The sequence below is a fragment of the Pan troglodytes genome, chromosome 16, assembly GCF_028858775.2.
Source record: "Pan troglodytes isolate AG18354 chromosome 16, NHGRI_mPanTro3-v2.0_pri, whole genome shotgun sequence".
Taxonomy (NCBI): Eukaryota; Metazoa; Chordata; class Mammalia; order Primates; family Hominidae; genus Pan; species Pan troglodytes.
Window position 1 is genome coordinate 5,472,238 of NC_072414.2, and position 12,962 is coordinate 5,485,199.

Consider the following 12,962-nt stretch of genomic DNA (forward strand, 5'->3'; position numbering starts at 1 on the left):
ACATAGCATTGGAAGTTCTGGCCAGGGCAATCAGGCAAGAGAAAGAAATAAAGGGTATTCAATTAGGAAAAGAGGAAGTCAAATGGTCTCTGTTTGCAGATGACATGATTGTATATTTAGAAAACCCCATCATCTCAGCCCAAAATCTCCTTAAGCTGATAAGCAACTTCAGCAAAGTTTCAGGATACAAAATCAATGTGCAAAAATCACAAGCACTCTTATACAGCAATAACAGACAGAGAGCCAAACTGTGAGTGAACTCCCATTCACCATTGTTATAAAAAGAATGAAATACCTAGGAATACAACTTACAAGGATGTGAAGGACCTCTTCAAGGAGAACTACAAACCACTCCTCAAGGAAATAAGAGAGGACACAAACAAATGGAAAATCATTCCATGCTCATAGATAGGAAGAATCAGTATCGTGAAAATGGCCATACTGCCCAAAGTAATTTATAGATTCACTGCCATCCCCATCAAACTACCATTGACTTTCTTCACGGAATTGGAAAAACATACTTTAAATTTCATATGGAATCAAAAAAGAGCCCGAAGAGCCAAGACAATCCTAACCAAAAAGAACAAAGCTGGAAGCATCATGCTACCTGACTTCAAACTATAATACAAGCTACGGTAAACAAAACAGCATGGTACTGGTACCAAAACAGAGATATAGATCAAAGGAACAGAACAGAGGCCTCAGAAATAACACCACACATCTACAACCATCTGATCTTTGACAAACCTGAGAAAAACAAGCACTGGGGAAAGGATTCCCTATTTAATAAATGATGTTGGGAAAACTGGCTAGCCATAGGCAGAAAGCTGAAACTAGATCCCTTTCTTACATCTTATACAAAAATTAACTCAAGATGGATTAAAGACTTAAACATAAGACCTAAAGCCATAAAAACCCTAGAGGAAAACCTAGGCAATACCATTCATGGCATAGGCATGGGCAAAGACTTCATGACTAAAACACCAAAAACAAAGGCAACAAAAGCCAAAATTGAATAATGGGACCTAATTAAACTAGAGAGCTTCTGGACAGCAAAAGAAACTATCAGAGTGAACGGGCAACCTACAAAATGGGAGACAATTTTTGCAATCTATCCATCTGACAAACAGCTAATATCCAGAATCTACAAAGAAACAAATTTACAAGAAAAAACAACCCCATTGAAAAGTAGGTGAAGGATGTGAACAGACACTTCTCAAAACAGGACAATTATGCAACCAACAAACTTATGAAAAAAAGTTCATCATCACTAGTCATTAGAGAAATGCAAATCAAAACCACAATGAGATACCATCTCATGCCAGTTAGAATGGCAATCATTAAAGAGTCAGGAAATAACAGATACTGGAGAGGGTGTGGACAAATAGGAAGGCTTTTACACTGTTGGTGGGAGTGTAAATTAGTTCAACCATTGTGGAAGACAGTGTGGCTATTCCTCAAGGATCTAGAACTAGAAATACCATTTGGCCCAGCAATCCCATTACTGGGTATATATCCAAAGGATTATAAATCATTCTACTATAAAGACACATGCACATGTATGTTTATTGCAGGACTGTTCACAATAACAAAGACTTGGAACCAACCCAAATGCCCATCAATGATAGACTAAATGAAGAAAATGTGGCACATACACACTATGGAATACTATGCAGCCATAAAAAAGGATGAGTTCATGTCCTTTGCAGGGACATGGATGAAGCTGGAAACCATCACTGTCAGCAAACTAACACAAGAACAGAAAACCAAACACCACATGTTCTCACTCATAAGTGGGAGTTGAACAATGAGAACACATGGACACAGGGAGGGGAACATCACACACTGGGGCCTGTTGGGGGGTGGGGGCAGGGGGAGAGATAGCATTAGGAGAAATACCTAATATAGGTGATGGGCTGATGGGTGCAGCAAACCACCACAGAACATATATACCTATGTAACAAACCTGCACATTCTGCACATGTACCCCATAACTTAAAGTATAATTTTAAAAATGTAGGTTAAAAAATGTATTACAGACATAGTCTGATGCAAATCTTTGACTTGGCTAGCTTCAAGCCTCTTAAAAGTCTAAGATTCCTTATTAAAAATTTCCAACAAAGCCAATTTTAAGAAGCCTGTATGGCCAATAAATATTCTTGCTGCACTTTATGGAAATAATCAGGCCAGGTATGATAAGACTAAAACTTATTTTGCATACAAATTGGTCCTACTATGATTTGTCTTTGATAAAATGATGGACTAGAGAGAAAATGTATGTTCCAAAAGAAAACTATGGCATATGCTATTAGATTCCAACCCTGATCATTGTTTTAGAGTTTTTATTATTTGCTATAATTTGGGCTGAATCCTGAATTATTTCCTGGCTCCAAGTGTTCCCTAGTGAATCTGAATATAATATATTTTTAAAAACTTGTTTTATCCTGTCAGGAATGAGATGTATTTTTGAAGGACTACTCAAACTAGCAATTACAATTCGATTATTATGATTATAGAATCTCGGGATTTCTCTTCCTTCTTGTCAAGGTCTTTACCTGATGTTTGTCTCATTTAAAAAAAATGAGACTGATTACACTCTACTCAAGACTGAAGACGTGTACTTTAACCTGTCTCTGTTACCAGTAAACCAAAGCCTTAACTTTCAGAATCTCTCAGGGACCCTGTGTGGTCCCTGGATCAACTACCCATGGGCTTATGAATGTGTTGACCACTGGCATATGAGAAGTAATTGTCTATTAGGTTATGTGACTCTTCCTCTTTCTATTTATAACTCCAATGTTTCTGAACACTGAAGTAGTTCATCGAAATTATTTTCCAGGATTAGACAAACCATACCTGCAAACCAAGGAGATGAATTTTAGCCTATGTTTGGCAGAAGTCGCTTGCAATGTTGGGGAGTAACCTCTCATGAACGTATAATTAGAAATCTGTCAACCACTCTAGGTAACTTAGCAAATGAACTAGCTGAAGCCATAGCTACCAAATAAAGATCTTCAGACTCTTTAGCCAGGATAGTCATGGATGACGGAATAACTTTAGCCTACATAGTGGTGAAACAGGGAGAAATTCATATGGCAGCTAGCTAACACATCATGTTTTGTTTAAATCCATACATCTTCTGAAGTTGAAACATGTAAAAAAATAAGACAATATGGGAATTAATTATGACAAATCCTAGGGAAGAGGCTGAAAGAACTGTAACACAAACAGGGCTGAGACATGCCCCTTGCTTGCCACATTGTGGGCAAAGAGAAGGAAAGAAGAGCTGTGACCCTTTAGGAAGCCCGACCTGGGAGATCCCCGAGCCAGGGCTGTGATTCCCTCTTTGGGGCCCTGTGGTTCCTGGTATCTCCAAGCTTCTGGGTTCCACTGTGTTCCCAGTGTGCCAGCTGTGGAAGCTGCTTGAGGTGCCCGTGGTCCAGCCACAGCCTTGTGGAGAGCTGGCACCCGTGTTGGCACCTGGAGCTACCTGCCCCACTGCGGCAGCCAGCAAGTCTGACTGCACAGTGGCCATACCCCATGCTCGCTCACACACCCCTTGCCACTCCACGCAGTCTCCCTTGTCAAACATGGGATCCCACCTGGTAGCATGAGCTGAGCACAGCCTGCCAGGCTGAGTGGGCGGGAACCAAGCAAAAGTCAGGTAAAGGTGCCACCAGCCATAGAGGTTTCTGTCCAGAAAACTGACACTCCAAAGATCCCGTAACACCGCTACTCTTCCCAGACTCTGGAAACTCTCAGTCTACTCTCTATCTTGCTGAGTTCAATTGTTTTAATTTTTAGCTCCCACAAATGAGTGAGAACATGCAAAGTCTGTCTTTCTGTGCCTGGCTCATTTTACTTAACATAATGTCCCCTAGTTCCATCCACGTTGTTGCAAATGACAGAATCTTATTCTTTTTCATGGCTGAAGAGTACTCCATTGTGTATATGTACTACATTTTCTTTATCCCTTCATCTGTTGATGCACACCTAGGTTGCTTCCAAATCTTGGCTATTATGAATAGTGCTGAAATAAATGTGGGAATGCAGATATCTCTTTGATATACTAATTTTCCCTCCCTTGGGTATATACCCAGCAGTGGGATTGCTGGATCATATGATAGTTCTAATCCTTTTTTAATTTTTTGAAGGGCCTCCATATTGTTCTCCATAGTGAATGTACTAATTTACATCCCCACCAACAGAGTAAGAGGGTTCTCTTTTCCCCACATTCTTGCAAGCATTTGTTATTGCCTGTCTTTTGCATAAAAGCCATTTTAATGGGGGTAAGATGATATTGTAGTTTTGATTTGAATTTCTCTGATGATCAATGATATTGAGCATCTTTTCATATACCTATATGAGATTTATATATCTTCTTTATTGTTTTTGCTCATTTTTTTGAGACAGGTTCTCACTCTGTCATCCAGGCTGGAGTGCAGTGGTATCATGATGGCTTACTGTAGTTTTGACTACCAGGGTTCAAGCAATCCTCCCACCTCAGCCTCCTGAGTAGCTGGGACCACAGGCATGCATCACCATGCCCAGGTAGTTTTTTAAATTGCTATGTTTTTCAGGTTGGTCTTGAACTCCTGGGCTCAAGTGGTCCACCTGTCTTGGCTCCCAAAAGTGCTGGAATTACAGGCGTGAGCCACTGCGCCTGACCTGTGTGCCTTCTTTTGAGAAATGTCTCTTCGGATCTTTTGCCCATTTAAATAATTGGATTATTAGTTTCTTTCTTATAGAGTTGTTTGAACTCCTTATATATTCTGGTTATTAATCCCTTGTCAGTTATATAGTTTGCAAATATTTTCTTCCATTCTGTGGATTGTCTTTTCACTTTGTCCATTGTTTTCTTTACTATGCAGAAACTTTTGAACTTCATGTGATACCATTTGTTCATTTTTGCTTTGGTTGCCTGAGCTTTTGGAGTATTACTCAAGAAATCTGTGCCCACGACAATTTCCTGGAGAGTTTCCCTAATGTTTTCTTTCAGTAGTTTCGTGTCCTTGACTTAAGTCTTTAACCCATTTGGATTTGATTTTTGTATATAGCACAAGAGAGGGTTCTAGTATAATTATTCTGCCAATTAAATTATTCAGCCTCAGACTTTGGGAGGCTGAGGTGGGGAGATCATGAAGGCAGGAGATCAAGACCATCCTGGCTAACACGGTGAAAGTACGTCTCTACTAAACATACAAAAAAAAAAAAAAATTAGCGGGCATGGTGGGGGCACCTGTACTCCCAGCTACTTGGGAGGCTGAGGAGGAGAATGGTGTGAACCCAGGAGGTGGAGCTTGCAGTGAGCCCAGATCGCACCACTGCACTCCAACCTGAGCAACAGAGCTAGACTCCATCTCAAAAAAAAAATTATTCTGCCAATGAATATCTAGTTTTCCCAGCACAATTTGTTGAAGAGACTGTCCTCTCCCCCATGTATATTCTTGGCACCTTCATTGAAAATGAGTTAGTTGTAAATGTAAGGATTTATTTCTGGGTTCTCTATTCTGTTCCATTGGTCTATGTCTCTGTTTTATGCTAGTACCAAGCTGTTTTGTTTACAATTGCTCTGTAGTATAATTTAACGTCAGGTGATGTGATTCTTCCAGTTTTGTTCTTTTTGCTAAGGATGACTTTGGGTATTCTGGGTCTTTTATGGTTTCATATAAATTTTAGGATTTTTTTTCTATTTCTGCGAAGAATGTTATTAGTATTTCAATAGGGATTGCATTGAATCTGTAGATTGCTTTGTGAAGTATGTGTATTTTAACAATATTTACTCTTCCAATCAATGAACATGGACTATCTTTCCTTTTTTTTTTTTTTTTTTTGGTGTCTTCTTTAATTTTTTTGCATTGGTGTTTTATAGTTTTCATCATAGAGATCTTTCACTTCTTTTGTTATGTTTATTCCTAGATATTTTATTTATGTGTAGCTATTGTAAATGGGATTACGTTCTTGATTTTCTTCTTTAGATTGTTCATTTTTGGCATTTAGAAATACTACTGATTTTTGTAGTTTGTTTTTGTATCGTGTGACTCTGAATTTGTTGATCAGTTCTAATAGTTTTTTGGTTGAGTACTTAGGTTTTTCCAAATATAAGATCAAATCACCTGCAAACAAGAAAACAATAATAATTTTACTTCTTTCAATTTGGATGCCCTTTATTGTTTTCTCTTGTCTGGATTGCTCTAGCTAGGACTTCCAGTACTATGTTGAGTAACAGTGTTGGAAGTGGACATTCTTGCCTTGTTCCAGATCTTAGAAGAAAGGCTTTCAGTTTTTCTCTGTTCAGGATGATACTGGCTGTTGGTCTGTTGCATATGGTTTTTATTGTGTTGTGATATGTTCCTTCTAAATCTACGTTTTTTTTAGGGTTTCTTCTTATCACAGGGATGTTGGATTTTATTAAATGCTTTTCAGCATCAATTGAAATTACCATATGGTTTTTGTCCTTCATTCTGTTGATATGATGTGTCACATTGATTGATTTGCATATGTTGAACCACGTTGGCATTCTTGGGGTAAATCCCACTTAGACATGATGAATGATCTTTTTCATAGAATGAGTATGGAAATACTACAGCCTTCTTTGTTTTTTGGAATAGTTTGAGTAGGATTGATAGTAATTCTTCCTTCAATGTTTGGTAAAAGTACTCAGTGAAGCCATTGGATCCAGGCTTTTCTTTGCTAGGAGATGTTTTATTATGGGTTCAATCTCATTTATCCATTTCTTCTAGGTTTGTTTTTTGGTTGTTTTTGTTTTTTTGTGGGGTTTTTTTGTTTTTGTTTGTTTGTTTGTTTTGAGATGGAGTCTTGCACTGTCACCCAGGCTGGAGCTTGGTACAATTTCAGCTCACTGCAACTTCTGCCTCCCAGGTTCAAGTGATTCTCCTGCCTCAGCCTCTGGAGTAGCTGGGAGTACAGGTGCACACCACCATGCCTGGCTAATTTTTGTATTTTTAGTAGAGATGGGGTTTCACCATGTTGGCCAGGCTGGTCTTGAACTCCTGACCTCAGGTGATCACCTGCCTTGGCCTCCCAAAGTGTTGGGATTACAGGCATGAGCCACGGTGCCTGGTCATTATTTGCAGGTTTATCAATTTATTGGAATATAGTTGGTCATAATAGTTTCTAATGAATCTTTGAATTTCTGCAGTATCAGTTGGAGTGTCTCCTTTTTAATCTCTGGTTTTATGTATTTGAGTCTTCTCTATTTTTTCTTAGTCTGGCTAAATGTTTGTTGATTTTATTGGTCTTTAAAAAATTAACTTTTCATTTCATTGACATTTTATATTTTTAAATTTCAATTTCATTTATTTCTGCTCTGATGCTTGCTATGTTTCCTTCTACTAATTTTGGTTTTGGTTTGCTCTTGCTTTTCTAATTATTTAAGATGCATTATTAGGTTGTTTATTTGAAGTTTTTCTACTTTTTCTGATGTAGGTGCTTTTTGTTATAAATTTACTTCTTAGTACTGTTTTTACTGTATCCCATAGTTTTGTTTTTTGTTTTTTGTTTTTTGTTTTTGTTTTTGTTTTTGTTTTTGTTTTGAGACAGAGTCTCACTCTGTTGCCCAGGCTGGAGTGCAGTGGTGCAATCTTGGCTCACTACAAGCTCTGCCTTCTAGGTTCACGCCATTCTCCCGCCTCAGCCTCCCGAGTAGCTGGGACTACAGGTGCCCACCACCATGCCCGGCTAATTTTTGCTTTTTGTATTTTTATTAGAGACGGGGTTTCACCGTGTTAGCCAGGATGGTCTCGATCTCCTGACCTCGTGATCTGCCCGCCTCGGCCTCCCAAAGTGCTGGGATTACAGGCATGAGCCACTGCACCCGGCCTGTATCCCATAGATTTTGGTTTGAATTTAAAGTTTTTCTTTTCTCAAAAACTCGGTGCCATGGTACCGCCTTCTAGTGCTTTGGGCAGTGAGACCCTTTTACTTGATAACAGTGGTGGCTGGGACAACTTGGCAATGTAAATAGATACACGGCATCTAGATTGGAAAGGAAGAAGTACAGTTATCTTTATGTACAGATGACATGATCTTGCATTTAGAAAATCATAAGATATTTACTAAAAAGTATTAGGACTCATGAACAAATTTAGGAATGTAATACTATATAAGATTGGTATACAAAAATAACTATATTTCTTTACCAAGAAATCAAGAATCCAAAAATGGAATTACAAAAATAAATCTTGTTACAATAGAATTAAAGCTGGGGTAACTTTAACATAAGAAGCTTAAACTTGAACACTAAAAACTACAATACATGGTTAGTGTTGGAAACACCCAGGTACCATCCCTGAGCCTTCTCTCCTTGGCTCTGAGGACTTTACCTTCACGGGGTGAGGAAAGGGGTTGCATTCTTGACTTTTATATTATATTAGATGGGTTCGGGGTGAGGTATCTGCAAGTCAAATGAGTATTACAATCTCTACTTTTATGTATAAGAGACTGAGGCCCACAAAGAGAGACAATCCATATCCTGGAAGGCGAATTGTCAGGCACTAATTTCCCCTATGTAAACCCTGCCAATCATCTTGTATTTAAAGGATCCCCAGATACCTTACCAATAGGTGTTCAAGAGAGAGGCCTGTAAATCTAGGCGTCTGAGAAAGCAAGGCTAAAATTCCAATATTGGAGACAACAGGGCTCTGGGAAGATTAAGGTTGAGTTTTCTGGATCTGCAGAATAGAGTCACTGAGTACCAATTGCAAGATCAGAGGAGATGAAAGAACAAGTCAGAGCATGCTTAGGAAAAGAGAAAACCAGGGATAGGTTTTAGGCAAGAGTCACACTGGGGAAGCGCAGGTTCTTGGCGTCGCTCAGGATGAAATCCAAAAGCAAGCCTGTGGTGGAAGAAAGCAGCTCTACGGAGGCATTGGCGGTGTTACAGCCCTGCGTCCCCTCCGGTAGGGCAGGGAGCTCTCCGTGGGTTGTGCTCCCAGAGTAGCAGCCTAGGGTTGGCTTGTAGTCATTTTTATAATTCACTTTTAATGGCATGCTAATTAAGGGGCGGGTTACTCAGAAACAGCTAGAAATGAGCAGTAACTTCCAGCTGTTTCCATGGCAAGGGGTGGGGACTTCCCGTGCTGCCATGGCATTGGCAAACTGTCATGGCGCTGGTGGGAGCATCTTCTGGTGATCTGAGGCATGAGGTGCTTTCGCTGCCTCTCCCAGTTTCCTGCGTGCCTCTTACCTGAAAGCCCTTCACAACCCCATCTACCCACCTACAAACTTCACTGCCCTTTCACCCCACCCCCGTTTCACATGCACTCCCACATCAACCCGGAGCATCCAAGCCGGCAATTACCCTGTTAGGAACCTTGGTGATAGCCGGAGCTCTGAGAAACCCCTAGGCAGAACTCCTTGCCTAGTTTGTGGCAGACGTCAGGGAAGGAAAGGCAAAGTTCTAGTCTTTCTCACAATAAATAAATAAAGATAGGTAGATTTGATTGATTGGTGGATGGATGAAACGTGGGAGTTTATGGGCAAATATTTATCAGACACTGGAAGTGTAAGTTGTCACAAAGATTATGGAGTGCACCTGTCTTATGACCCTGTTATTTTATCCTACTATATACACCAGAGCATTTATCCTAACTGTGTAAATTGAAGGCTCACAAATTAGTTTAGTGAGAGAAAAGATAACAGATTGGAAGAGAATTACCGTATTCATTACTTGTGTTTTTAAAATTTAAAGTAAAATAGAGACATGATTTTTTTCATGCTTTCGAATGCATCTATAAAAAATAGACTTGAGGGCTGGGCGCGGTGGCTCACGCCTGTAATCCCAGCACTTTGGGAGGCCGAGGAGGGCAGATCACGGGGTCAGGAGTTCGAGACCAGCCTGACCAACATGGTGAAACCCGTCTCTACTAAAAATACAAAAATTAGGCGAGTGTGGTGGCGCCCACCTGTAATCCCAGCTACTCAGGAGGCTGAGGGAGGAGAATCGTTTGAACCCGGGAGGCGGAGGTTGCAGTGAGCCGAGATCACACCATTGCACTCCAACCTGGGCGACAGAGCGAGACTCTGTCTCAAAAAAAAAAAAAAAGTTACTCATTAATAGCATAGACCAATTGGCCTCTATTGAAATTTCTCCATTATTTTCACAATGTCTCAGGCTGTGAAACCAGGATTTAATAAAGAACCAGAATGCCACAAATGTGTCAGGTGGGTAGGGACCAGTCCTGATCCATGAAGTCCGGATCTCCGGGTAACTGGACTCACAGCTGGGCAAAGCAGAATGTCCGGCGTGCGTTCCTAACAGGGGAACGCAGAGCCTCATGGGAAATGTAGTGTCACCTTCCAATGATGTTACCAGGAAGGACCTTGGGAACCAGCTTTTCTGTCTGCTCATGCGCCGCCCCGCCCACTCCACCATTTTCCTCTGGAAGTGCTCAACCCTGAGGCGGTCCTGCGGCTGGGCAGGCTTGGGGCTTGGTTCTATGTCCCTATGGGTCGGTGTGGGGGCGAAGAGGGACCCGTGGGCCTCTGGGGATCCCGGGGGGCCGGACCAGTGTTCCCTAGTTGTGGGAGCAGACGCCTGGGCGCATCGCGGGCGAGCGAGGCCTGACGTGCAGGTGCGGGCCGCAGACCGTGGTGGGGGCTGGGAGGACAGACGTGGGGTCCCGGCAGTGAAGCGGGTTCCAGAGGCCCAGGAGCGCGTAGGCGAGGCCGGTGGCCCTGGGCCCAGAGTCTGCAGGCCAAGCTCCTGTCCTGCTGCTGAGGGACCCGGTTACCAACCCGCATGTCACTCTGTTTGCCCATGTGTCCCGGTGCTAACACACAGTTCTCGGGAGACGTTCCCCATTCCCAGAGTAGTAGTGCGAAACGCGTGCGCCTCTAGTCTTAAACTTGCCGTTTGTATTAGTTGGGTTTCCTGGTGTCTCTTTAGCAAGTGAAGTTTCTGGTTCCCTCCTTCACTGTGTGACCTGCCTACTCCTCCTGGGTTGCATTTACAGAAGTTTATACGAGACCTAGTTTTCAGGGAAGAACTCACTGATTCCGCGAGGGAGATGGCGTAGTGGATGATGGTCTTCAGCCTTAAGGGTACTTCAGTCTTAACTGTGTGTTATAAAGCTTGAAAGGGAGGGTTCCCTATGAATAAGAAGTGCACTTGAAAGAACAGCCATCTGGTCTAACCTCTCACTGGTGTTTCAGAGGAGGAAAAAAGGTCACAGGTGAAGATCCCAGTTTTCCTCGCTCAGGAAATATTTATTCTACTCCCTAGAATGCACAAGATTTGCAAAGACTAGGTGATAGTAGAAGGTTTGGACGAACTTTCAGAAGGTTGAGGTGAATTCAGCTGAGAAGAACAGGCAAGGACCTAGGAAATATTCCTTATTTGAAGGGGTCTGAAAGTGTGGTCTGTGGTACAGGAGTGACGTGTCATACCTGAGAAGATTAAAATACTCTCCAAACACAGTCCCATTCCTTCAACCTTAGCTCGTTGTTTCCAGCATCTGAGATATATTAAACCTAGTCCATCACCAAATTTAGCATTAGATTGTGAAGTTCTATTGATTGTATTTGATTTGTAATTTAAGATTTTCTCCCCCTACGTAATTTTGTTAAAAACACAGAAGTGAATTGTGTTCACTTAGGTGTAACAGTTAATACTTGCTGTTTAAGGAACTAATTAAACCTTACTGGCTTATAAAAAACAACCACCATTTTATTTGTTTGAAGTTCTGTGGATCTGCATTTTGGTATGGTGGGTTCAGCTGGGTAGTTGATATATTTGTTTTGCCTGGATCACAGAAGAGCCCTTAGTCACCTGGTGCCTTGACTGAGCCTTGTTGGTTTAAGACAGTTTCCTTCACAATCTGGTGGTTTGTGGTGACTCTTGGCTAGGCCCTGTGTCTCCAACAGGGTAGCTCCAGACCTCTTCACAATATGACTGTGTCCAAAATGGCAAGAACCAATGGATATTTGCATCACATTTTCCATTGTCCATTCACTGGACAAGTCAGATGGAAAAGCCCAATTTATTGTCACAGCATAATATGAGGGCTTGGATAGAAGGAAAGGTGTTATTGGGAAACATGAGTACAATGGTGTACTGTAGGAAATACATATTATGTACATTTTTAAAAATGTAATTGTAGGCCAAAATTGCTGGTTTGCAAGATGCACTTTCCATGATGTTCAGGTATAGAAAAGCAAGGTGTACTGTCATGGGAACACTCATATGAAGTTATTTGTGGAATCTACATATTAATAGGAAAATAGTTAATACAGCCCAGTATATTTCTATAACATTTATTTTAGTGAACTTATAATGTTTCTTTGCATTAAATTATTAGATTATATCTTTAGATAATATTGTTACTAAATTAGTAGGTAATACATATTTTTATTCAAAAATAAATTGTGCATCTAATGTCTACCAATTAATGTACTTGTAGACGTATCTTATCTTAACTTGAGTCTTTGCTGCCCCTAATGAGGCGTGAAGGACTCTTCTCCCATGGGGAAGTTTTTCTTTTTCAGGAGGGAGGAGGGCTTTCCCAGGTAATGTGTCTACAGTGTTGGGCAGAAGAATCTGGGACCACACCACACCAGTTCTCTCCTTAATCCACGTCATTTGCCTTCTATCCAGCTATGTTTCCAGTGTCCTCTGGGTGTTTCCAAGAGCAACAAGAAACGAATAAATCTCTGGTGAGTTGTTTATTTGTTCTTCACTTTGTTTTACACTGTATTTTCTGAGTTTATGGGTGTCTGTGAATTAAAAAGGAAAAGTAGAAATAAGTAAAACTCAGGTTGAAGGAAATATACATAAATAAGATAAAGCTGACCTGTAGATATAGGCAGGTTATAAGAGCTTAGAGTTGTCTAAGTTGGGTGCAAATTTTCCTCTGATCTTTCTGATGCTGAGACAAAAAAGGCAGTCATATTTGTTACGTGATTGGAATGGAACCCGAGAAGAGAGCATGCTGTGTTCTTGT

At 40.9% G+C, this 12,962-nt stretch overlaps 1 long non-coding RNA gene across 1 annotated transcript in view; it reads left to right on the plus strand.

The window, feature by feature from the left end:
* The first annotated feature begins 10,377 nt into the window (after window positions 1-10,377).
* Window positions 10,378-12,962, plus strand: part of LOC129137180 (uncharacterized) — a 52,690-nt gene continuing 50,105 nt past the window's right edge. The window contains exons 1-2 of the long non-coding RNA XR_008539432.2: window positions 10,378-10,595; window positions 12,617-12,675. This is a non-coding gene — a long non-coding RNA (uncharacterized LOC129137180). The remainder of the gene's footprint in view (window positions 10,596-12,616; window positions 12,676-12,962) is intronic.